The 24,154-nt window shown below is 40.9% G+C and overlaps 1 protein-coding gene across 5 annotated transcripts in view; it reads left to right on the top strand.

Annotated features, from left to right (window-relative positions):
• LOC149287862 (disks large-associated protein 1-like) overlaps positions 1 to 24,154 on the top strand; it is a 127,880-nt gene that overhangs the window by 27,699 nt on the left and 76,027 nt on the right. The window lies entirely within an intron of this gene.

Raw genomic sequence — 24,154 nt, 5'->3', positions numbered from 1 at the left:
CTTTCTAGACCTTGCTGGGCTCTCCCATTGCTCCCACTTCTGGCTGATTGCGATTATTCAAATCTGTAACGCAGGGCTATTGAGCCCTGCTTGCTGATCACAATAGTATTAAAAAATATGTAATATGGGATATTATGTAAAGCCCTCTGGAACATAAAAAATATGTATGTGGGTTATGACTGTAATCAGGAGATGTTGCTTAACATAAATTGGGTCATTGTTCAATTGTGGCGCTTACGGTATATAAGGAAGCAAGATTGCAAAAATTAGATTTTTTTATTTTAGTGTTGTTTTTTTTGTTATCACTCATAATGGTTATGTTTTATGTATTTCTATTATTTTAAAAAGGCTGTACTTTATCTGAACAAAATACTGTATGATTTGTGCAGGTTCATCAAATATGGAAAAGGGGAATCATGGTTTAACAAGCATATGGTAAAAATAAAAACAATTTTAGTGGTCCGGGACCGGAAGGGTTAATGAAACAAGTACAATAATACTGTACAGAATTGTACAGTATGTGGAGGTTAAAAAGAGCTGTGCACACAGACAGAACGTCCTTCCAATGGCCCTAACTTCCCGCAACGGCCCTCACTTCCAGCAATGGAGCTCACTTCCTCATCAAAATGTGCGACAAGCTGACATGGTGACTAGCGGGTGTCATAGTGTCCGTTCTCGTGAACATACGTAAACAGGTGAATGGTTGCTCTGTATCTATGTCCGTAAAGTAAAGGTCCATATAGGGGTCTTTGCCTGTACTGAGGAGACATTTTAATAAAGATGTGCTTCTTACCTAACTATAACCTTATTTGTGGTTTGAGACAGTGTAGGTTAAGTACATAATATTTCTAATATTTATCTTCCTTTAATGCAATGCCAAACGAGACTTTAAAAGCAATTACAAAGAACACTTTGCAGGGTAGACATTTAACACCTCACTATTATTCAAAATGATACTCTGTGGTTAATTATAGCACAGAAGTATGAAAAGTGCAAATTATCTGATCAGGTTTTGCCGAATCTAAGCAAAGAAAAGTGAAGAAAAATAGTTGGATCAAGTTCACACACTTTTCTGAACTATTGTTCATTGTTACCCTAAGGAGCTTTCCTCTGAATTAGAAGAACTCCCATGTTTCGCCTAAGGCGCATTCAAGGAATAGACTTTGATGCATATGTATAGTCTGTCTAGGGATTAGCCAGCTGTTTAAAATGCATGTCCAATAAATGGGAGAATTTTAGAAAACCGGTGAAAGGAAGCTTTAGGCTTCAATGCAGGCAGGCTATAGGGTTAACTGAGTTCTCTTGAGATAAAATCTAGGCAATTTTTGATCTGCCTAAAATGTTGTAATTCCAAGTTAACCCCTTCAGTCAGGCTGGTTGATGCCAGAGGAGGCCCCTGCAGGCGACCAATAGCTTACTCGCACGGCCCTTTTAACTCCTGATGGTGCAACATGGCCGGCAGAGACCACTGGTCTCCCTGCTCCAACAGTTAAAAGTCCGTACGAACGACCAATAAAGTACAGTAACAAAAGTGTAGAAGAAATTGCTTGTCTATGGATATTGGACAAAATATTTAGTAGTCCAAAAAATATGGAAAGGGCATGGAAGATAATATAAGATGTGGTGATGTAAAGGGCCAAACACAAAGGAATTAGATATGGACAAGTCCTGTCCACTCATCCCATCCAGTACTAAATGAACCATAATCAATATTAATTAGACTTATGATGATATATCTAATGGCTTGTATATGGCTAGTATACTTTTAAAAGCCTAAAGCAAATTATGATGTATTTTAGAAGCATTAATAATAATAAAAAATGACATTTTCATAGTGGGATTATTCATAAAAACACTTAAAATTGAATGTGTAGCATTACAAATATATATATATATATAATATTACAGTAACTAACAAATCTCATGATTGTAGAATTCATTTTGTAAATTTACAAAAGGGCAGTCTAATGTCCCATACAACCCCACCAGCAAAGAAAGTACTTTTAATGTGCATTTGTTACCTGTAAAAAAGTGCATATGATGGCTGGAGTGTCCTTTTTTAACAATGAAACATCTTACATTTTACACACAAATAATAATGCCACCATTAGCCACTACTTTATGTCACTATATTATTGAATGAAAATAATTTTACTATTCACTTATTGTATTCAATACAATCAGAAATAGGCTTCATTTCCAAAACATCTGCTTTGGGCCATTACATTTTGGAGGTCTTCAAATATGTGCTGTTACTCCTACACACCTCTTTTCTTAGACAGATGAGATTCTACGTTGCATTTAAAATTTCTTTTGAAATACTGAACATTCATACAAATTTAGTTTTTCTGCCTAGATTACAGATTTCGGTGAGGAAGGTAGGAGTAATGTATAGATTGTAGCAAGAATAGCAGAGCCGGTTTTGAAAATTATTTTATCATGTAATGTCTTAAACCTTTGGTATGATGTCCCTTTAACTAGAGTAGTGATAATGTTTTATAAGTTATGCATATTTTAATTATGCAAATATAATTAGTCAATGTGCTACAATCATAATTGCAGCATTTGATAATAAAAAGCAGAACTCAGGGGACTTGTGCTGGGTGAAAAATAGGTTGTGCATTGATCTCGACAAAGGTTGCAAGGGTGATCGAAATATTGATCAATGAACATCCTCTCCACCTCCTTGTTGGCTCTCTATCCCTGTATCTTTCTCTCTCTTTTTTTTTCTGTATAATTTGTATGCATATTAGATACACACAAAGGTATATAAACAGAGTCACAGTCATACACAGGACCGTATTAAATTGGGAAACCTGCAGACCATCTAAAATAATAAAGTATCATGGATCTTAGTAGGGTTCTAGAATCCTTTTCCCTTACTGGCAGTGGGAGGACCAGACCCTTTACTCCACGGACTCAAGCACATAGGATAGTGTGTGGATAGCTTTAACTGGTTGCTAAAATGTTTCTTGTGCATATAACATATATATATGTTTGTTACATTGGCATCAGAGAGAACTGAACTCCGCCCCCTTGCACGGACCTTTCACCCCTCACGCTGCTCCCATCACTATGCGGCCATCAGATTGTTGGAACTCTAATCTAAACGGCCGCTGCGTGCTGATGATGCTGGCCGGCGCTACTTTCATACTTTATTTATTTCTTTAATAGCCGATCCGCTTGCCATATAAAAATTTTATTTTTTAAAGTATTAAAGTAGCTCCGGCCGGCGGCATCAGCACCCAGCGGCCGTTTAGATCAGTTTTCCAGCAGTCTGATGGCCGCATAGTGATGGGAGCAGCGTGAGGGGTAAAAGGTGAGTGTGAGGGGGCGGAGCTTTCACTCCTCACGCTGCTCCTATCACTATTACCCACTATAACAGAGCTCTGTGTCCACTTCCATTATAAAGCCTTTCTTCTATCTATTAACAAATAGGTAATTGATAACTGCAGTTCGCTAGTAAAAAGTATAGTGGTGATCCTGCCGCTGCAAGAAGGTCAGGACGTACCAGTACGTCCATAGGGGTTTCTTGAGGTGCGTTTTATGGACGTACCGGTACGTCCATAGGGGACTGGAGGGGTTAATTATTTACTAATGCCCATGTTTTCATTATGGGCTAAGCGAGGGTTGAAACATTTACAGCTATATATTAAATACATTAATATACAGTTTGGTTAGACAGACAAACATATTACACAAGTGAATTCTACTTCCTGTTTACCTGCAGAAAAAATCCTCCTTGAAGCGGTTGATGGTTTTCTCAACCTAAGGTAAATATTTTGAGCAAAAATCCCCTTGTTAATCAAAAGTCGTAAATATTTTTTTTCAAAGTGTATAATATCCAGTACTTTATTTAGTCAGTGGTGTTTAATAGTTACTGCCGTGCAAAAGGTCTCTGTAAAGTTTTAAGTGACATTTCGTGTGCAGACATAAAAAAACAACTCAACAAATGTGTCTCCCACGGGAATGTTGAAATTGTTTTCACACAGCCATAGATATTTCTCTCAGCTAAGCATGAAAAATAATATCAGTACTTACTTTATGGAGCCAGTTCATGAAGCTGAGCACTAGAGTGATTTCAGTTATGTGAATTTATTGCAACCTAAACATACAACTACTGTTTATTTTCCACCATTACCGAACCAAAAGCATGCCCTAGCTGTGAGAAAATCTTTAAAAACAACTGAAACCACCACAAAAACATCAAATTAATTAATTCATCCAATGAAAGTCACCCTTGGCTGTACTTTCCCTGGTGACTGCACACTTACCCACTCACTTACCTATCACCCAAGATGATGTGGATGCATCCAGGACTGTCTCTTAGGCTATTTATGAGTCCTGCATTTCCCTAATGCACATACGCAACTACTCTGGTCACATGTGCAACATGGATGGACCTGGATACATCCTCATAACAATACCTGTGAAGTTTATAGCAAGAGCTGACCCTAAGACTTGTGAAATTGTAACCCTTTAAATTCTACATAGGTACTTGCCAAATTAGTTAACTAAATGGGTCTAATACCAGTCCTCATGGAAAGTGTGACTTGTCATTATATAAACATACACATAATTGATTTGCCTGCATTCAATCAGGGATATCAACCATAACATACTGGTAACAAACATACCAATTGGAAGTCATATATATATATATATATAATGACAGCAGTGTAGAATAGGAAGGAGTCAGTCCCAGACTGTGCGACCATGAGAATCTGTCATTTCAACTTGAGACCCTGATATTGGGGCAAAACCCTGAGACTGAGAGTTCCCAGCATACATGGTTTTGCCCGGAGACTCTGGGAGATGCACACCGGGAAAGCGGTCAGCCCACAAACATCAGCGGGAATTCTTGCCTGCATCCCACAAGGGGATCTGTGTAGCCAGAGCCAAAATGTTCCCAGGTATGCCCATAACTTTCAATTATGTTGACATTTCTGTGCAATGTTGACAAATGTGCAATCTGTTCTCTTTAGCTTTCTCTCTGGAAAAAAGATATATCGATTTAATAAATTATTTACGCTTGTCATGTGAAATGTTAAAGGCTTCATTCACAACCACTGCACTAAGGTTCATTAATTTTCAGGCCAGTTAATAACCTAATGTGACCGGAATGGCAAATGGCAAAAAGCAGATATGTGCTGGTGGAGTACATGAGAGATTAAATATTTGTGACAACATGTGTGACAAAACACATATGTAATATAAATTAATTAGGTCTACTTTCCATTTAGTTATTATGTTATTTGAATGAACATACTTCAGGTCCACTTTTAAGTTTACACCTGTGTGACACAGAAAATGATCCACATGACCAATACCAAACATAGGTTAAAATTGGTACTGTTAGATAAACAGCAAATGAAGCTTAATATTGATAAATGACTACACATTTCAAGGTGCCAAGTACAGGTTCTACTTCTCAGTTTGTGTGGTCATTGCTTTGTTATTTTTTTATTCAGGCATATTGGAGTTACATTACTGTTAGTAACCATTGGATTTGAACCAACAACCTTGCGTTTGAGAGGTACTGCTCCAATTCCAGCCACCACCAGTCAGCTTTGGGATTGGTGGAATCCTTACCTCCCTATGGACATGAAATCCTTACCAGTTCTTGCCACGCCTGACACTCACCTATTCATCAGGGGCCTTTATATGCAAGGGCTTCTCCTAACTACCCTTGATGGAGCATTGTTGTCTTAGCATGTAAGGACGAGTATAAGGAAGTCCGGTATGCAGGAACAGGTTAACTTGTTTAACCACAGCTGAAATCAGGAAGCGCTGTTTAGGTAATCGTGCCCGAAATTCAGGGAACAAGCCGAAGTCAAGGGCGCCAGAAACGTAGCAAAATCCGTTAAACAAGCCGTGGTCAGGGTCTCCAGAGAAGTAGCAAAAGCCGTTAAACAAGCCGTGGTCAGGGTCTCCAGAGAAGTAGCAAAAGCCGTTAAACAAGCCAGGGAAATAATCAGAAATAAGGAACTCACGAAACAGCAGCCGAAAATACATCAAGCAACAAGCAGTAGCGAAGATGGAGTTTTAAATGTTCCCGGGCGATGACGTCATCGAGCGCGCGCACGGCCCCCTCCTTCCTGAAGCAGAGAAAGAGGGGGTGGAGCTAGCGCGCACGGCGGCCAGAACCGCAAGCACGCCGGCCAGAACAGCGTGGACGCGGCAGGGGACCGACCCGCGGGTACTCGGGTGAGTGGCTGCGGGTCGGGTTCTGACAGATCCCCCTCCTAAGGCGGGGCCTCTGGACACGCAAAGGACCCGGGCGTTCAGGATGTTCAGAATGAAAAGATCGCACCAGTGTGGAAGCGTGTACATCTTTAGCCGGTTCCCATGATCTGTCTATTGCCTCATAGCCCTTCCAATGTATGAGATATTGCAATTGTTTTTTGTGTATTCTGGAATCTAATATTGCCCCCACTTCGTATTCTTCAGCGCCGTCTAACATGATAGGTTCAGGCGGGGAAACAGGTCTTTCTGAGAATTGGTTTTCAATCCATGGTTTCAATAAAGATACATGAAATACAGGGTGTATTTTCATGGTATGAGGAAGGCGCAGTTTGATGGCTAATGGTGAGATGACCTCACAAATGGGATACGGGCCGATAAACCTTGGCCCTAATTTCCTTGTGGGGTTGGATACCTTGAGGTGTCTAGTAGATAGCCATACTTTATCTCCGACTCGGTACACAGGTGCTGGGGATCGATGTGAGTCCGCAAACCATTTATAACGTTGCTGAGCCTGCCGTAGGGTATTGCGAATCAGGGCATATGTTTGCGTGAGACCACGTATATGGTCCGTGACGGAAGGAACTGGGCTGACAATAGGGGAACCCGGGAGCATGGATGGATGGTAACCGTAGCAGGCAAAAAATGGGGACATGTTAATGGTACTATGAAAATGATTATTATAAGCGAATTCAGCTAAAGGAAGGAATTGTGCCCAATTATCCTGCAGATAGGTAGAAAAGCAGCGTAAATATTGTTCTAAGGTCTGGTTGGTACGCTCCGTTTGCCCGTTACTTTGCGGATGGAAGGCGGTAGAGAGGCAACGTTGGATATGAAGTTCTTGACAAAAGGCTTTCCAGAATTTAGAGGTGAATTGGGTTCCTCGGTCAGAGACGATGTTTTCAGGTAGTCCGTGTAATCTGAAAATCTCCCGAGTGAACAAGATCGCTGTCTCACTAGCGGAAGGAAGTCCGGCATGAGGAATAAAGTGAGTCATTTTAGTAAAACGATCCACAACAACCATCAGTGTGGTGAAACCTTGAGAAGGAGGTAAGTCAGTGATAAAATCCATGGAGATGTCTCCCCAAGGTCTTCCTGGGATGGGAAGTGGTTGAAGCAGACCTGAGGGTCTAGTATGTATGTCTTTAGCCCTGGCACATGTAGTACAGGATGAAACATAAGAATGGACGTCCTGTTCCAAATTGGGCCACCAAAATGAACGTTTGATTAGTTCCTTAGTAACTCGAATACCTCCATGTCCTGCAGCTGGAGAGTCGTGATGAAGCTGTAAGATCTGAAGACGGACCTCAGGTGGCACATAAACCTTTTGATGAAGGTAATATAGTCCTTGGTGAAAGGAGAGAGTGGGTCGAGTAGGAACATTGGAGGGAGTAGAATATTTGTGTAACGTGTCCCAAATAGATTGGGTAGAGGCTAGGAAATGCTTGGGCTGGAGAATGGTGCCCACTTCGTTTTCAGCAGGTGTAATTTTATCTGTCATACGGGACAGGGCGTCAGCCTTCCCATTGCGGGAACCTGGGCGGTAGGTGATGTGCAGCTGGAACCGGGTGAAGAAGAGTGCCCATCTGGCTTGTCTGGGTTGCAAACGTTTGGCCGTGCGCAAATATTCAAGGTTTTTGTGATCTGTAAAAACCGTGATTGGATGAATAGCTCCTTCGAGTAGATGTCTCCATTCCTCCAAGGCCAACTTAATCGACAACAATTCCCGTTCTCCCACATCGTAGTTACGTTCAGGTGGAGTTAAGGTACGTGAAAAGAAGGCCACTGGGTGTAATTGTCCGTCCTTCTCTTGGCGTTGAGACAATATAGCTCCTACCGCCAAGTCCGAGGCGTCAACTTCCAGGGTGTATGGTTTGCAGGGTTCGGGAAGTGTCAAAATAGGAGCTGTGGTAAATTTTCTTTTTAGTGCTTCAAATGCAGTTTGTGCTGCTGGAGTCCAATGAAAAACAGATCTCTTGGAGGTGAGAGCTGTAATAGGTTGGATAATACGGGAGAAATCTCGGATAAATCTGCGATAGAAGTTGGCAAATCCGACAAAGCGTTGGACCCCTTTTCGGTCAGTGGGTGGAGGCCATTGAAGAATAGCCGTCACTTTTTTAGAGTCCATCTTGATACAGTTAGGTGATAAGAGGAATCCCAAAAATTCTACAGTAGAAGTTTCGAATATACACTTCTCTGCCTTGGCATATAATTGATGTTGACGCAGACGAGATAGCACTATCTGTACATGTTCGCGGTGAGAGGCCAGGGAGGATGAGTAAATCAGAATATCGTCCAGGTATATGATAACGAATTTATCCAAAACATCGCGGAAGATGTCATTAACAAAGTGTTGAAATGTGGCAGGTGCATTGCAGAGTCCGAATGGCATGACCAAATACTCGAAGTGACCGTATCTGGACCTGAAGGCTGTTTTCCATTCGTCTCCGCTACGTATTCGCACGAGGTTATAAGCACCACGAAGATCAATCTTAGTAAAAATTTGTGCCTTGTGGGCATGATTCAACAGTTCAGAGATCAACGGAAGAGGGTAACGATTCTTAATAGTGATGTTGTTTAATTCTCTGTAATCCACACATGGACGTAATTCCCCGGTCTTCTTCTTGACAAAGAAGATGCCAGCGCCAGCAGGAGAGGTAGAGGGCCGTATAAACCCCTTGGCCAGATTTTCGTCAATATAATTCTTTAGGGTGGATAGTTCAGGTTCAGATAGAGGGAAAATTCTACCAAAAGGAATGGATGCCCCAGGACGCAGATCTATCGGACAATCATAGGAGCGGTGAGGAGGCAGCATATCAGCATTTCTTTTTTCAAACACATCCAGGTATTGGTGATAAACGCGAGGAATGGTGGTGGATATAGAACAATCAGTGGTCAGACACAATGCGGTAGATGACAAACATTTATTGATGCAAAATATGGAGGGAAAGGCTAATGTACCCGTCTCCCAGTTGATAGTGGGATTGTGTCTACGAAGCCATGGAAGGCCCAAAATAACAGGAAACGTAGGTGCAGGGACAATGTCAAATTGCAGGAGTTCTTGATGTTTGTCACCAATGGAGACTACCAGTGGAATGGTTTCGTGAGTGATAGGTCCCGACTTGAGAGGGCTGCCGTCGACCAGTTGAATGTGAATAGGTGTAGCTTTCCGCCGAGTGGGAACCTTCAGAGATCTAGCCAGATCATCATCCAGAAAACACCCGCTGGCTCCGGAATCGATCATAGCAGAAAAGTAGATAGGCCCCTTAGTCCACTGCAAGGAAAGAGATATGGATAAGTGCGGGGTACGTACTTGAGGTACTAAAAGTCTTTTCTGAGTACGGATGGAGGTAATCTTACCGTCGTTTAAACGGCGACGACTACGACAGTCCTGAAATGAGTGTCCGGGTTTACCGCAGTAGAGGCATAAATTCAACGATCGGCGTCGAGCCTTTTCTTCAGGTGTTAAATGCCCCTTTACAAGACCAATCTGCATCGGTTCCTCGGTGGGACTGGTATGGGGTGCAGGTTGAAAAGGTGTAGGGAAACGGTTCGTAAACGTGGTAGCAGATGAGGAACCCCGCTCGGCTTTTCCTTCTCTCAACCGACGATCAATCTGAGTGGCCAGGTGAGTAAGCTCCTCCAAGGAGTTAGGAATGCCGACACGGGCAAGTTCATCTTTAAGGGTATCCGATAACCCAAGGCGGAATTGATCCAGTAAAGCTGAGTCATTCCAGGACGTTTCTAGGGAGATCCGACGAAATTCCGTTATATATTCCTCCACCGGCCGGCGACCTTGTTTAAGGGCCCGAAGGGAGGTGGTAGAGGTAGAAATCCTGAAGGGGTCCTCATACATAGAGTCAAATGCTTGACGAAACGAGGCCCAGGAGTCCAGGACAGAACTTTGGGTGTGCAATAAATGATGAGCCCATAGTTGGGGTTCTTCCTGGAGTAACGATATAACAGTATGGATCTTTACATAGTCCGTAGCATAGGTACGAGGTTTTAAGTTAAATAATATTTGACATGAAGTGATGAAAGTACGATATTTCTTTCTGTCACCTGAGAATTTGTCTGGGAGAATAGCCTGCGGCTCAGATGCTGTGGCCCCTTCCAGAGACGGTGGATCCCTTGAAGAAGAAGGACCCGACTGGAGCTGATGCACCTGTTGACGCAGCTGATCAAGACCAGATTCTAAGTTGTGGACGGACTGAGCAAGCGACGTAACCTGCTGGGTGAGGGCAGATATGGCGTCATATAATCCTGCGGGCTCCATAGATGGCTTGATGTAATGTAAGGACGAGTATAAGGAAGTCCGGTATGCAGGAACAGGTTAACTTGTTTAACCACAGCTGAAATCAGGAAGCGCTGTTTAGGTAATCGTGCCCGAAATTCAGGGAACAAGCCGAAGTCAAGGGCGCCAGAAACGTAGCAAAATCCGTTAAACAAGCCGTGGTCAGGGTCTCCAGAGAAGTAGCAAAAGCCGTTAAACAAGCCGTGGTCAGGGTCTCCAGAGAAGTAGCAAAAGCCGTTAAACAAGCCAGGGAAATAATCAGAAATAAGGAACTCACGAAACAGCAGCCGAAAATACATCAAGCAACAAGCAGTAGCGAAGATGGAGTTTTAAATGTTCCCGGGCGATGACGTCATCGAGCGCGCGCACGGCCCCCTCCTTCCTGAAGCAGAGAAAGAGGGGGTGGAGCTAGCGCGCACGGCGGCCAGAACCGCAAGCACGCCGGCCAGAACAGCGTGGACGCGGCAGGGGACCGACCCGCGGGTACTCGGGTGAGTGGCTGCGGGTCGGGTTCTGACATAGCACTTCCATGCTGGTGCCTGGTTGTCTGATATTAACTCATCTGGATTATGACCCTTGGCTTTGGACTTGACTTTTTTTTGCTCACACCTTTGTACTGTGCTTCGTGCCGTCTGCCAGTACTTGTCATATTCATGTGAAATGGTACCCCCAAAAATTCCAAGGATGTAGCAGACAGCCTTCTGCAGTCAGACCCTTTCTGTAGTCATAGACTCTGTGTCTGTCTGGCCTGGTATCCACAGTCGTGACAGCGACAGAATTCACTGGCACTCCATAGATAAAATAATAATAATAATAAAGTATTACATTTCAGTTGTAAAAATGCAAATGCTCAGTAATCATATGCAGTTTGTAGAGCAACATCTGCAACTGAGGCAATCCCCAGTGACCCAATCCTGACCCCCCCAGAGTCAAGTGATCTCATGCACCCATACAGCAAAGCCAAAGTTAGATGTTAAAACTGGCTTTGTCTCCATTGTTATAGAGTGTTCCAAAGCGTTTTAACTCTCTGAACACCCTTCCTGTTCACCTCCTGAGCCCTCCAAAACCCTTTCCTGTGTTATCCAGCTCTGTCTTTTTTATTTGAATTGAAAGAAAATCCCAGGGATGATAATTGTAATATTGATGGCTATGAGCCAATTAATTTTGTTAGCCTTTTTTAATGCAAAATACAGTTTTGGAGACAAATAGATGTGCTACACAATATCTGGCAGCTAACCCAGGCTCATCCTGCTGTAGAAACCGGCACCCCACTAATCCGATTGAGATAAAAAAAATTTGATGGAGATTATTTTTTAAAAAACAGCCTTCGCTCTTACTGGAGCAAAAATCCAGTTTTAGGAACCCCCATCTTCCCAGGTGTCATGAATAGGGTATGCAATGAAATCCGTCACAGGTTTTTGCCAATGCCTACCCAGAAGTGATCGCAATTATGGCAGGCTGTACAAAAGTAGACACCTCCTAACATTTCTGTCAAAAAAAGTTCTCAGATGTGTACAACCCAGAGCAGAACGTCTGCGTAGATAAGTCTCTAATCGCATTTAAGGGGAGGCTTATTGGCATACCTGGGAACTTCTCGGCTCCGGCTGACGTCGGGGGCGGTCCCGCTGACGTTGGGGGAACACCCCCATGTAAAGGAAAAAATTGGGCAGGGAGCGGGGCGTGTCAAGACTTGACCCAGAGAACCGGAGAGTTCCCAGGTATGCTTATTGGGAAGTAGTACATCCCATCAAAAAGAATAATATATGGGGTAAAATTCTATAAATTATACGAAAGCAGTAGAGGCTATACACTGTCATTTAGCATTTATAAGAGGGGAAAGATAAACACCTGAATCCTCCTGGCTGCCCTGATCCAATAGGCACAAACGGTAAAATTGTTTGGGACCTAATTTTGTCCTTACTAAATAAAGTGTATCACATCTGGCTGGATTATTATTACACCAACACTGAATTATTTAGGAATCTTTACCTATTTGAGACCTCTGCATGTGGCAATGAGTGTAAATATAGAAAGGGCTTATCCAGCAGCAACTCTCTCCTAGAAAAAAAGTGTGTTGCCTTTACTGCTTTGCTCAAGGAACTGCTAGCCCTGCATTACTGTCGACCATACACACCGAAGGGAGAGTGCCAGTGACTTTCAGCAGTCAGCAAAGCACTCTATATCCTTGAATACAACAAATATTTGGGAGGGGGGATTTAGCCGACCAGTGCCCGAAGCCCTACCTGGCACACAGAAAATCAATAACATGGTACAAAAAAAGTTAGTAACTGTTTTAGCGACTTCCCTACTAAATTGAAATATTATATTTATTTAGTTTTTTTTTGTTTTGTTCCCAAGAAATTGGAACAAATACTGTTATACATTTACACAATACAATTTCAAAAGTTGTTTTTTTTAAATACTGTTGGTTCACTTAAAAATATATACTATTCTGGGGTTTGTGTTAGCTGCTGCAGTCAATACAAGGGCTGATCAAACAAAAGGGGAAAATTTGGGGGAATTTTGAATTGGCACATAACTTGCACAAATATCTCAAGCAAATATATAGGCAGGTTCTGGTTTATGTTCTGTAAGTTTTGGTTCATATCCTTGCAGTTGCACTCAACCTGTGAAAGATACCCTAAGACAGGCATGTCCAAACTTTTTTCGAAGAGTGCCAGATTTGATGAAGTGAACATGTGCGAGGGCCGACCATTTTGCCTGACATTCTTTGAACCATTAAAATTAAATGCAAATTAACTATTTTATGCAAAGTTTATTGAAAACGGCATACTTTTCATTTTGTGTCTTGGATGACAAATCTAAACAGGTGTTAAATCACTCTGCCTTTAATATAAAAAAAACAGATCTATATTTGGGCAACTTATCTGTGGGGTCTTATCAGACTTTGGACATGCCTACCCTAAGGTATCCACAATGTCCCTAGGAAAATGCCCTGGGTTGTCTGCTTTAAAGAAATATATACTTTTGTGGGATTCATTTGAACTGCTGGACTGCTAAATCTTTCTAAATGTGAAAACCCACAACAACTAAGCATGTAGGGTATTTCTGTTATTGAAAAACGCAGGTTTTGGTGTATATTGGTGTATATTATTTGCAGTTGCATTTAACAAATCATAAGGAACGCACAAGAAAAATACCATTATTTTGGATATTTCATAGAAAATGATATGCAACTGGGATATTTGCAAAATGAAAGCACTTATATAATTATATTATTGAAAAACATTATTTTCATTTTAGGGTGTTTTTGACAACTATTTAAATGGAAATGTACATAGGTAAAACTTTTTATTTATTTATTTTTTCTATTTTTTAATATCTGTCTTTTAAAATGTTTTTTTTTTTATGTTATAAAAATGGTATGAAAAGGAAGCCATTTCTTTCCTGAAAAAAAAGCATTATATAATTTGTGTGGGTGCCTTAAACATGAACAAGAAGAATCACAATTGAACAGAGACCTCGAGGCATTCAGCAACGCCATTATCGGCACAAAGGGGCCATCTCTGGCCCCTCCCCGGGGCGTCAACATCCGCCATACTTTGTATGGCGGCGGACCCCCGTTTTAAAAGCGTTTAGGAGGCGATCAACGATCGCCTCCTAAACTTAAATGGTGTCGCTGGAATGCCTCGATCAGGAGGCATCCAGCGACACCAAACATTTACCTGGGGATGGACTGTGACCGCTCCGGAGAGCGGTCACAGCCGCAGCTGCCGGTGATCTTCGCCATCAGCAAGATGGCGGCGGTCCGGGAAAATTCAATAAAGAAAAACAATAAAGTCTAAAAAGTTCACTAGACGGTCTCCAGACCCTCTAGAGAACTCTGGCTCCACTTGCAGGTTGAATATAGGTACTGCATTCAACCATGCAAGTCAATGGAGCTCAGCTTTCTAATCACAGTGTGATTAGAAAAAATAAATTAAAAATAAAATAAAATTAATAATAATTAGAAAAAAAATAGTAAAAAACCAGTAAAATGTAAAAATAATTTCCCACTGATGTCACTATCAGGGGAACCTTCAAGTTGAAAAAAAATGTTAAAAAATTTAAAAAAAAGGCAAAAAAAAATATATATATATAAAAAATATATTTTTGTGAGCAAGTCCTAAAATTAGCATATTAGCTTAAAACAATTCTCGCATGGAAAGAGTTAAAATACTGGCATATTAAATGCCCATGGGGTGTCTACTTAAAAAAAATGTATGATTTGATGGGGTAAATTGAATTGGCCGGGTTCAACAAGGTCCCAATTAACACGGGGGGAAGGATGGCGACACATCTAATTTCCAATTAGAAAAATGCACACGTACCAAATGTGGCCTTTTAGTTCCCCCCAAAAATGAGAAACCCATGCATGTGGGGTATCACTGTACTCAGGAGATGTTGCTGAACACATATTGGGGTTGTCGTGTGACAGCGGCATATACCAGGAGCTGTAAATTCATACATAAAGTATGTACTACTGCAAACTTTGAAAAAATGCTGGTGGTAAAATGTGTGCATGCAAAGAGTTAAAATACCAGCATTTAAAATACCCTGGGGTGTCTAGTTTTCAAAAATATATGGTTTTGTTGGGCACACTGAAATGGCCCGGCTCAAAGATGTACCAAATAGGGCATGGGCAGTGGATCCCCAAATGCCAAAGTTCAACATTGAAAAATGTGCATGCCCCAAATGTGGCCCTTTTGCCCCCGAACAGCCAGGCAAAATCATTCATGTGAGGTATCGCTGTACTCAGGAGATGTTGCTAAACACGTATTGGGGTGTTTTTTGATAGTGACATATACCAGAACCTGTTTATTCATACCTAAAGTAAAATGTGTGTGAAAAAACAAATGCAAAAAAATTACTACCATAAAGTTTGACAAAGGCTGATGGTAGAATAAGTGCTTGGAAAGGGTTAAAATACCAGCATTTGGAATACCCTGGGCTGTCTAGTTTTCAAAAATATATGACTTGATGGGGTAAATTGCATTGGCCGGCTTCAAAGATACCCGAAATGGCACATGGGGGGAAGAATTACCAGATTTGGAAAAAATGGCTTTGAAATAGCAAAACGCTACCTGTACTTATTGCTCCATAACGTGCAGAAAAAAGCAAAAAAACATAAAAACATTGGGTATTTCTAAACTCAGGACAAATAGTAGAATCTATTTAGCAGGTTTTTTTATTACCTTTTATAGATGAGTAAAAGATTTTTCAACTAAAAGTTAGAAACAGTAATTTTTTTCTAAATTTTTCACCATATTTTATACTTTTTTTAATAGTAAATAATATGATACAATCAAAACAATGTCATCTAAAGAAAGCCCTTCTTGTCCTGAAAAAAACAATATCTAATGTGTGTGGGTTCAGTAAACGGGAAAGAAGAAAATTACAGCTAAACACGAGCAGCGCAGAAATGTTAAAACGGCCATTGTCACGAAGGGTACAAAAAGTAAAATCAGCCTTTGTCACGAAGGGGTTAAACACAGTTTTGGGGGATTTATTTAGATTATATAACTAAAAAATGTAGCATATAGATAAAGCCACAGGTCCACATTAAATGGTCCTTTTTGTTTGCATGTTCTCCCCAGTCTTAGTTTATGCGTTCACATGTTGACTCTACCCTAGCTTTAAAAAAACAAAGTATACATACACTGTTGTATACATAGGATATAAATAATGCAAACAAAAATGTATACTGCTTAAGATATAATCATAATAAACTAATCACACTAGGCTAGGCTATTATTTTGAAAAAAATAATAACTCATATTTCTATGGTGCCAGCATTTTCACCAACTGGGTAATAAATCAGTTACATTATGTTTCTCCATTTGCCAGCTATTGATGAGTTAAGTGCTTTGTTTAATTGTCTGTCTCATGCTTTCTTTTTTGTTTAAACGCATAACATCTGCCACCGTCAGGTCTTTAGGCGGGGATCCTACCTCTGCTAAATGATCATGATTAGTATCTACGCTGTTTATTCACTAACCACCTTCAAGTGTTCTTGGGACAGTGCCATCTGGTCCTGGGATTTTGCTGTAAGCTGCATACCACTTCTAGTACTTTTATTTTTACTGTTATGATTCCTACAAAAACTTTCAGGACATTTTATTAAGCGTTTGCTCATATAAATAGTTTGAGTAGTCCCAGAAGGTTTTCAAGTTGCCAATTTGAAAAAAAACAGTAATAATGAACTAAGCCTTAAGCTATGATTAGAATTTGAGAAGGTTTTAGTTAAATAAAAGCAGAACTGTCACCTTTTTCCTTTTTCTACAGTTTACATTCTGTACTTTAAAAACATATATACGTGTATTTTTTTTTACAGACTGAATAGCAATATACTGTATATAGGTATATAATCCAAAGTAACCCTGCACACAGTGTCAAGGTTATAGATCCATTCCATACCTATCTGCATCTTCAAACCAATGTCCATATTTAAGGTAAAAGATCACACCAATGATTTTCTTAATTACACATCGTGGGTACCACACAAAAGGTGTTAGCCAATAAAGGTATCATCTTTATCAAATTTGCTTTCTCTCTTTCTATGGCTAACTGATGCATAATGGATTGTAAGTTTTCGGGCATATTATCAGTAATAATAATATGTCTGAAAAAGAGACCTATATAGCCTTGAACGCTTGCAATCCATTATATGTCAGTTAGCCAATAAATGTATAATCTTTACCAAATTTGGTATAACAATAGAACCTTTATGCTTCATGAACAGAACCACTATATATACGTTCATATTAGAAATTAATTAGAAGTATCCCCCATTAAGTTGTTGTTAGTTTCCAATGTTGATTGAGTTTGTAATAGTGAGGAGGAGGACAGGAAAGATAATGGTAGGCCTGCCACAGGATGCCACCAATGTCAACTTCCATAAAATATCTTCAAAACCATTACACTGACCACAAAAAGCACAGAAAGCTATTTCAGTAAAACTCAAGAACACATTCTAACAGTCTGAGTGTGTGATCTTGGGGAGCTTTAGCCATTTGTGTAGACAAAAATTTATTTTTCAAAATAAATCCCACTGGCCAGATGGGTCCATGATTTTTTTACAGCATCCACATACATTTAACTACAAGAGATTGATGCAAGTTGAAAATATGAGCAACTTCATATCCATTAACCTGTTGTCACATGCGAGTCGCAAATGTGAAATGTGTCCAACACACCTATTTCACTTCATATCACCTTACAGTGGGGTGGGTACAGTGCCCACCTGTACCCCTCATCCCCATCTCATGTCTCGTGAGGGAATAAGAGTAATTTACAAGCCCTTGGGGGCACCATGCCCTATAAAGTAGGTGGATTAAAGAGCTAAATAACCCTTTAAAAAGGAATGGACCCCATCCCTTCACCCCCTTATCTCAGTCTCTGTGCTATAGGATAGAGGGGTAGTGTTTTGAATTAAACACATGATAAAAATTATGTGAAAGTGTAGAAACGCCACCTACCCCTGTGGATGCCAAGAGGATGGAGAGCGAAAATCACTGTTTATGCCATAGGCACTCAAAGCATATATTCACTTATTTTTAATGGCCCAACCAACGATTTATACTATTTTTTAGCCCAAAGAAAGTGGCTGCTTCAAAAATAAAATGTTAAAAAAAAATAGCTATCCAAGGACCCTGAAGGGAACTGCTGTATGTCCAGTGATTACGCCAACCCTGACACTAAACATATTTACTAAAGAGATAATAACAACATGTAGCTGCTCTGAGAATATTATCACATACCTTAGAGTCCTAAAAGATGCTGATTCCAGGTTTAGCGGGTTGCATTGCAATCCATTTGGAAGCCTGGTATTATTTTCTACATAATTTCTCTTTGCTTATGTGTCATTTTAATACTTTTAGGTAAGCCCGCAAGCATGCTTTGTTTTTGTCACTGAGCTCTTTTTATCTTGATGTGACATTTTGCTTTCCTTCTAATTTTATTTATATTATCTTTCTAGTCAGAAATAAGATTAACTGCAGCAACATAAACAGCCACTATGGAAGAATAGAAAATCAACCTACAGTATTTATTTGTGGCTAGAGGAACTAAACTCACTCACCGACTGGCTGATAACAATGAATCGTTTAAAAAATTGTGCACCGTGGCATAATGAATAATGGTGTTTATCGCCTATTACTGTGACATATAGGTATAAAACATTAAACTGGATGTAGATAAGCTAATTGCCACTTGGGAGACAGTCTAAATGATGCCACCCTATTTTCCTCGCCCCTATACTGTGGGATGGAAACAGGGCCGGACTGGGACTGAAAAGCAGCCCTGGAAAAATTTGGAGACCAGCCCCATATAGTTTATCTCACGGTGAAGCTCTTATACCCACACGCACCCCTTATACATACCCGAGTCACACTATGTGCAATTCTTTTTATCTCATTATTTGTATTAAAATGCCAGAAAGCAAAAGTGTTAAAAGGCCCTAATAAATTAAATACATTACACATAATAGGATCAAAACATTTACTACTGCGAACATTTTTAGATGAAAGAGTTCCATTTTATTTAGTGGAACAAAACACTGATCACATTATTCTTCACGATATTCTGGTAAGAAACTTTTATTTCTTTATTAATTCATGTAGACTATTTTTTTCCATATTTAATAAAAGCTATGATTGAGACATATTTGGTTTTTATTTCCTTTCATTTGACAACCTACCCCCGAGTTATGCACCTCTGCCCCCAGGCTTGCCACTCTGCCCCCCTGATATGCCTTCTAACCCCCTATATGCCACTCTGCCTCCAGAAATGCCTTATACCCCCTATATGCCACTCTGTCCCATGATATGCCTTCTAACCCCCTATATGCCACTCTGCCATATAGGGGGTTAAAAGGCATATCATGGGGCACTCTGCCTCCAGAAAAGCCTTATGCCCCACTATATGCCACTCTGCCTCCCTGATATGCTTTATACCCTCTCTTTATACCCTCACTCTGCATCCAGAAATGCCTTATACCCCTATATGCCACTCTGTCCCATGATATGCCTTCTAACCCCCTATATGCCACTCTGCCATATAGGGGGTTAAAAGGCATATCATGGGACAGAGTGCCATATAGGGGGGTATAAGGCATTTCTGGAGGCAGAGTGGCATAAAGGGGGTTAAAAGGCATATCATGGGGCACTCTGCCTACAGAAAAGCCTTATGCCCCCTATATGCCACTCTGCCTCCCCAATATGCTTTATACCCTCCTATATGCCCCTCTGCCCCATGACATCCCTTTTAACTCCCTTTATGCCACTCTGCCTCCAGATATGCCGTTGACCCCCTATATGTCACTCTGCATCCAAAAATGCCTTATACCCCTATATGCCACTCTGGCATATAGGGGGTTAAAAGGCATATCATGGGACAGAGTGGCATATAGGGGGGTATAAGGCATTTCTGGAGGCAGAGTTGCATAAAGGGGGTTAAAAGGCATATCATGGGGCACTCTGCCTCCAGAAAAGCCTTATACCCCCCTATATGCCACTCTGCCTCCCTGATATGCCTCAACCCTCCTATATGCCACTCTGTCCCATGATATGCCTTCTAACCCCCTATATGCCACTCTGCCATATAGGAGGTTAAAAGGCATATCATGGGACATTTTTGTTTACTTTATATGGCAAGCCGATCCAGCTTGCCATATTAAATAAAAAATAATATATGCCACTCTGTCCCATGATATGCCTTCTAACCCCCTATATGCCACTCTGCCATATAGGGGGTTAAAAGGCATATCATGGGACAGAGTGGCATATAGGGGGTATAAGGCCTTTCTGGAGGCAGAGTGGCATGAAGGGGGTTAAAAGGCATATCATGGGGCACTCTGCCTCCAGAAAAGCCTTATACCCCCCTATATGCCACTCTGCCTCCCCGATATGCTTTATACCCTCCTATATGCTCCTCTGCCCCATGATATACCTTTTAACCCCCTTTATCCCACTCTGCCTCCAGATATGCCTTTTGACCCCCTATATGTCACTCTGCATCCAGAAATGCCTTATACCCCTATATGCAACTCTGGCATATAGGGGGTTAAAAGGCATATCATGGGACAGAGTGGCATATAGGGGGGTATAAGGCATTTCTGGAGGCAGAGGAGCATATAGGGGGACACACTTACATACACACACATGCCGATTTTTTTTGTTTTTAACAAATACAAAAAACATTATACAGTACAAAAAATACATTATTTTACTCACCTTCTACTTCTCTTGACTTCCTGGTAGCTGCACACTGTTCTCCTCTATGCTGACAGGATGCCACTGACCTGACATCCGGTGCTGCAGCAGTCTGAGTGCGAGGGGGCGGAGCTTCCACCTCACGCTGCTCCCACACTATGCAGCCATCAGACTGCTGGGAATGTAATCTAAACGGCCGGTGCGTGCTGATGCCGCCGGCCGGAGCTACTTTAACACTTTTTTTTTATTTATATGGTAAGCTGGATCGGCTTGCCATATAAAGTTAAAAAAAAAGTATTAAAGCAGAGCCGGCCGGCGGCATCAGCACGCACCGGCCGTTCAGATTACATTCCCAGCAATCTGATGGCCGCATAGTGATGGGAGCAGCGTGAGGGGTGAAAGGTCAGTGCGAGGGGGCGGAGCTTTCACCCCTCACACTGCTCCCATCACTAGACGGCCATCGCACACGGCTGCTGGGTGCTGATGCCGGCCGGCCGCATCAGCACCCAGCGGCCGCTTTGGTTAGATTTCGGGAAGCCTGGAGGGCAATTGCCCCCCTGCCCAGCCCGCCCCTGGCACCGAGGGAGGCGTTCATTGCCATTTGCAGCCGCTCAGCGGCTGTCTTCATGGTAAGTCTGCCGGCCGCCCAGCCCACGGACCTTCCGGCCCACCGGGAAATTTCCCGGTATCCCGGTGGGCCAGTCCGGCCCTGGATGGAAAGCGTTGATCTGAGATTTTTATTGTCCGCCTTCTGCCGGCCAAAATGTTTTACTATTCTTAGACAACAAGAATTAGAAATTTACTTTGATCTGGGGCATGGAGACACAGATGGAGGGGAGATCTAGTGTCCGATTTTAGCTGTTGTGGTCCTGGTTATTTCATGTGGCCCAAAGCATTACTATTCTTTTTCCTAGGATACTGAATGGGTTAATATTGTGTTAAAGGGTAGATGTGTAAAGGGTTAGTAATTGTTATGTAGTACGCAGTAACCAGGGAAGGCCTAGAGAGATGCTGCATTCTAAATAGCAATAGACAATTCCAGGGAATGGATGTCATTGAATAAGCATCCCCTGTGAATCCTCCATTGATGTTAACGGACAAATTTTTACCACCCACTATGTTTTTTCCCACGCTGATGCTGTTACAGAGAGATGCTATTAAAAAAGATGACTGGCTTTTATCTATTAGCACCGATATATAACAGTTAAGCTGGTCAGACTGACCGATGATGAGGTCATTTTGTGAGTGATTATTTATTTTTTAAGAATAAACAACACTTTTGAGAACAGATCCTATGTCACTCACACATCAGTGCATTTTGTGCGATTTGTAACTGGTGATTCGCTGCCTTTCCTCTCACCTAATTTCTCTGTCTTTTTAGATTAGGCTTTCAGAGCAAGCACATTGACTTAATAATAGATTCTATAGTTTACAAAGAGCAACACATTTAGGGAACCAGCTCCCTAAAAGAAGGCTTTCCATTGTTAACATGTATAACACCACTATTTATGTTCTGATACAGTAATAAACACTTTCCATATTATGTAATAAGGCCCCTTAATGTATGTCCCTAGGTGAGGGCAGCAGCTTTTGTTCCAAATTATTAAGGAGCAGCATTTCAAGGATTGGTGTGTGCAGAATGTGCAGTTGGAACATGTGTTACCCAGATGTGCTTACCTTATGGGATAACGTGTGTAATATTCCTCTCCTAACCTTTTGCTTTACAATTTATTCTGTACTTGGGGCCAATTCTTTTAAAGAGCTCCTCTTAGTAATGCGAGGAATAATGCATTTCTTTCCAGTTCAACCAGAGCCTGTTATTAAAACCATCCATCAGTGAAATTTGTGTTTTTATTTTGTGTTTTTACATTTGTTGCCCCCAAGCTTCAGAAACCTGCAGATCCATTATTTGCAATAACAAAACCAACGCCTACAGGGGTTCACTGCGTGGAAACCAAGACAGGTGGATGAGATGCATTCCAACCAATTCATCTTTTCCAAAATGTATTTACTCCTGGAGGGGATGTTTTGTGTGTGAATGCCTAGAAATCTATCTATCTATCTATCTATCTATCTATCTATCTATCTATATGCTTATCTGTCTTACCTTTGCATGCCTTCCTTATTCTCTCTTTTCATTTTTGTTATACCCTTTTAAAAAAAATAGGTGGATCGAGGAGCACAAATGTTTTGCCATTTTTACCAGTTATCCAGTTACCAAAGATGGTGTAACTCTTACGTAATACTCTGCACATAAGTAATATGTCTTATTTAGTACCACATATGGATACAGTATAAATACAGCACACTAAAGAAAGAAAAACTTGGGTCTGAAAATCTTTAACTCTAGATATTTTATTAGTTTTCATACAATCTATTTCATTGAAATGTGGTGAAACAGAACATTTCCAGTTATTTCGCCATTTGAACCAATATAGGCTAATTAGTAGCATTACTACTAAAAGTATGGTGGCAATGTTCTGTCCATCCACTTATTTTAGGGGACAGATTTATTATCTGTTTATAACTGTGATTACTATCAATAGGAACACTAAAATACTCAACTCAGAGAAATGGAAGGAAATGTACATAAATGTTAATCTGTCATTGTATGCCTGCTTAGAACTTAAGTTGCCTAAGAGCCCTAATAAGAACTTCTTATCAACAACCTAGGACAACAGCCATAAGTTATGTGAGAGGGCACACTAAAAGCCAAAAGAAACTAACACCAGCATCTTCATGCATAGAAATGGTGCTCAGATAGTTACCTAAATAACAGGCAAATGGCATTGCTTTTGGACAAGTCCTTTGGAGTGAAATCAAGCAGTGACATGCTTCAATCCAACCAAGAACTCTATATTAAGAACCTAACACAACTGATTGGTATAGAAATCAATCATCCTGTGCTAGTTAGGCCAAACACCACCACTAATAAAAATGAGTTCAGAATAAACTCCATTTACTTCACATGGATTGGTGTAGAGAGCTATAAATCAATGGAGAAACACGAAACAATTCCGATAGCTGGGGCAATTATATAAATACTCAGCACCCCTCCATAAAGTCATAAAGGAAACATGTCAGTACTTTTTATCGCACTGTTAGCACTACATAACACTACAAAACCAATGGAGATCAGAATACAGAGGGTTTCAATGACTGGGATGACTACCTAAAGGGAACACCTAATATAAGAAAGACTGAAAATGCATGCAAGACACGTCTAGATATCTTTGTTCTATTTTTGTTTCTCTTTAAATTTGATTCATTATTTAGTGTTCACTCTTAAAGTAATTACACTATGTATTTTGATTTAATAAGTCACAATGATAACAAACATTGGTTAAAGATACATGTTGACATATGCTATGCAGAAAATGTGACCTTGTTGAAGAGGGATATAACC

The sequence above is a fragment of the Sceloporus occidentalis genome, unplaced genomic scaffold, assembly GCF_023333645.1.
Source record: "Sceloporus occidentalis isolate IW3139 unplaced genomic scaffold, rSceOcc1.0.p SCAF_56, whole genome shotgun sequence".
Lineage (NCBI taxonomy): Eukaryota > Metazoa > Chordata > Lepidosauria > Squamata > Phrynosomatidae > Sceloporus > Sceloporus occidentalis.
The sequence above is the reverse complement of the archived record's forward strand: the minus strand, read 5'-3'. Positions and strand labels throughout refer to the sequence as shown.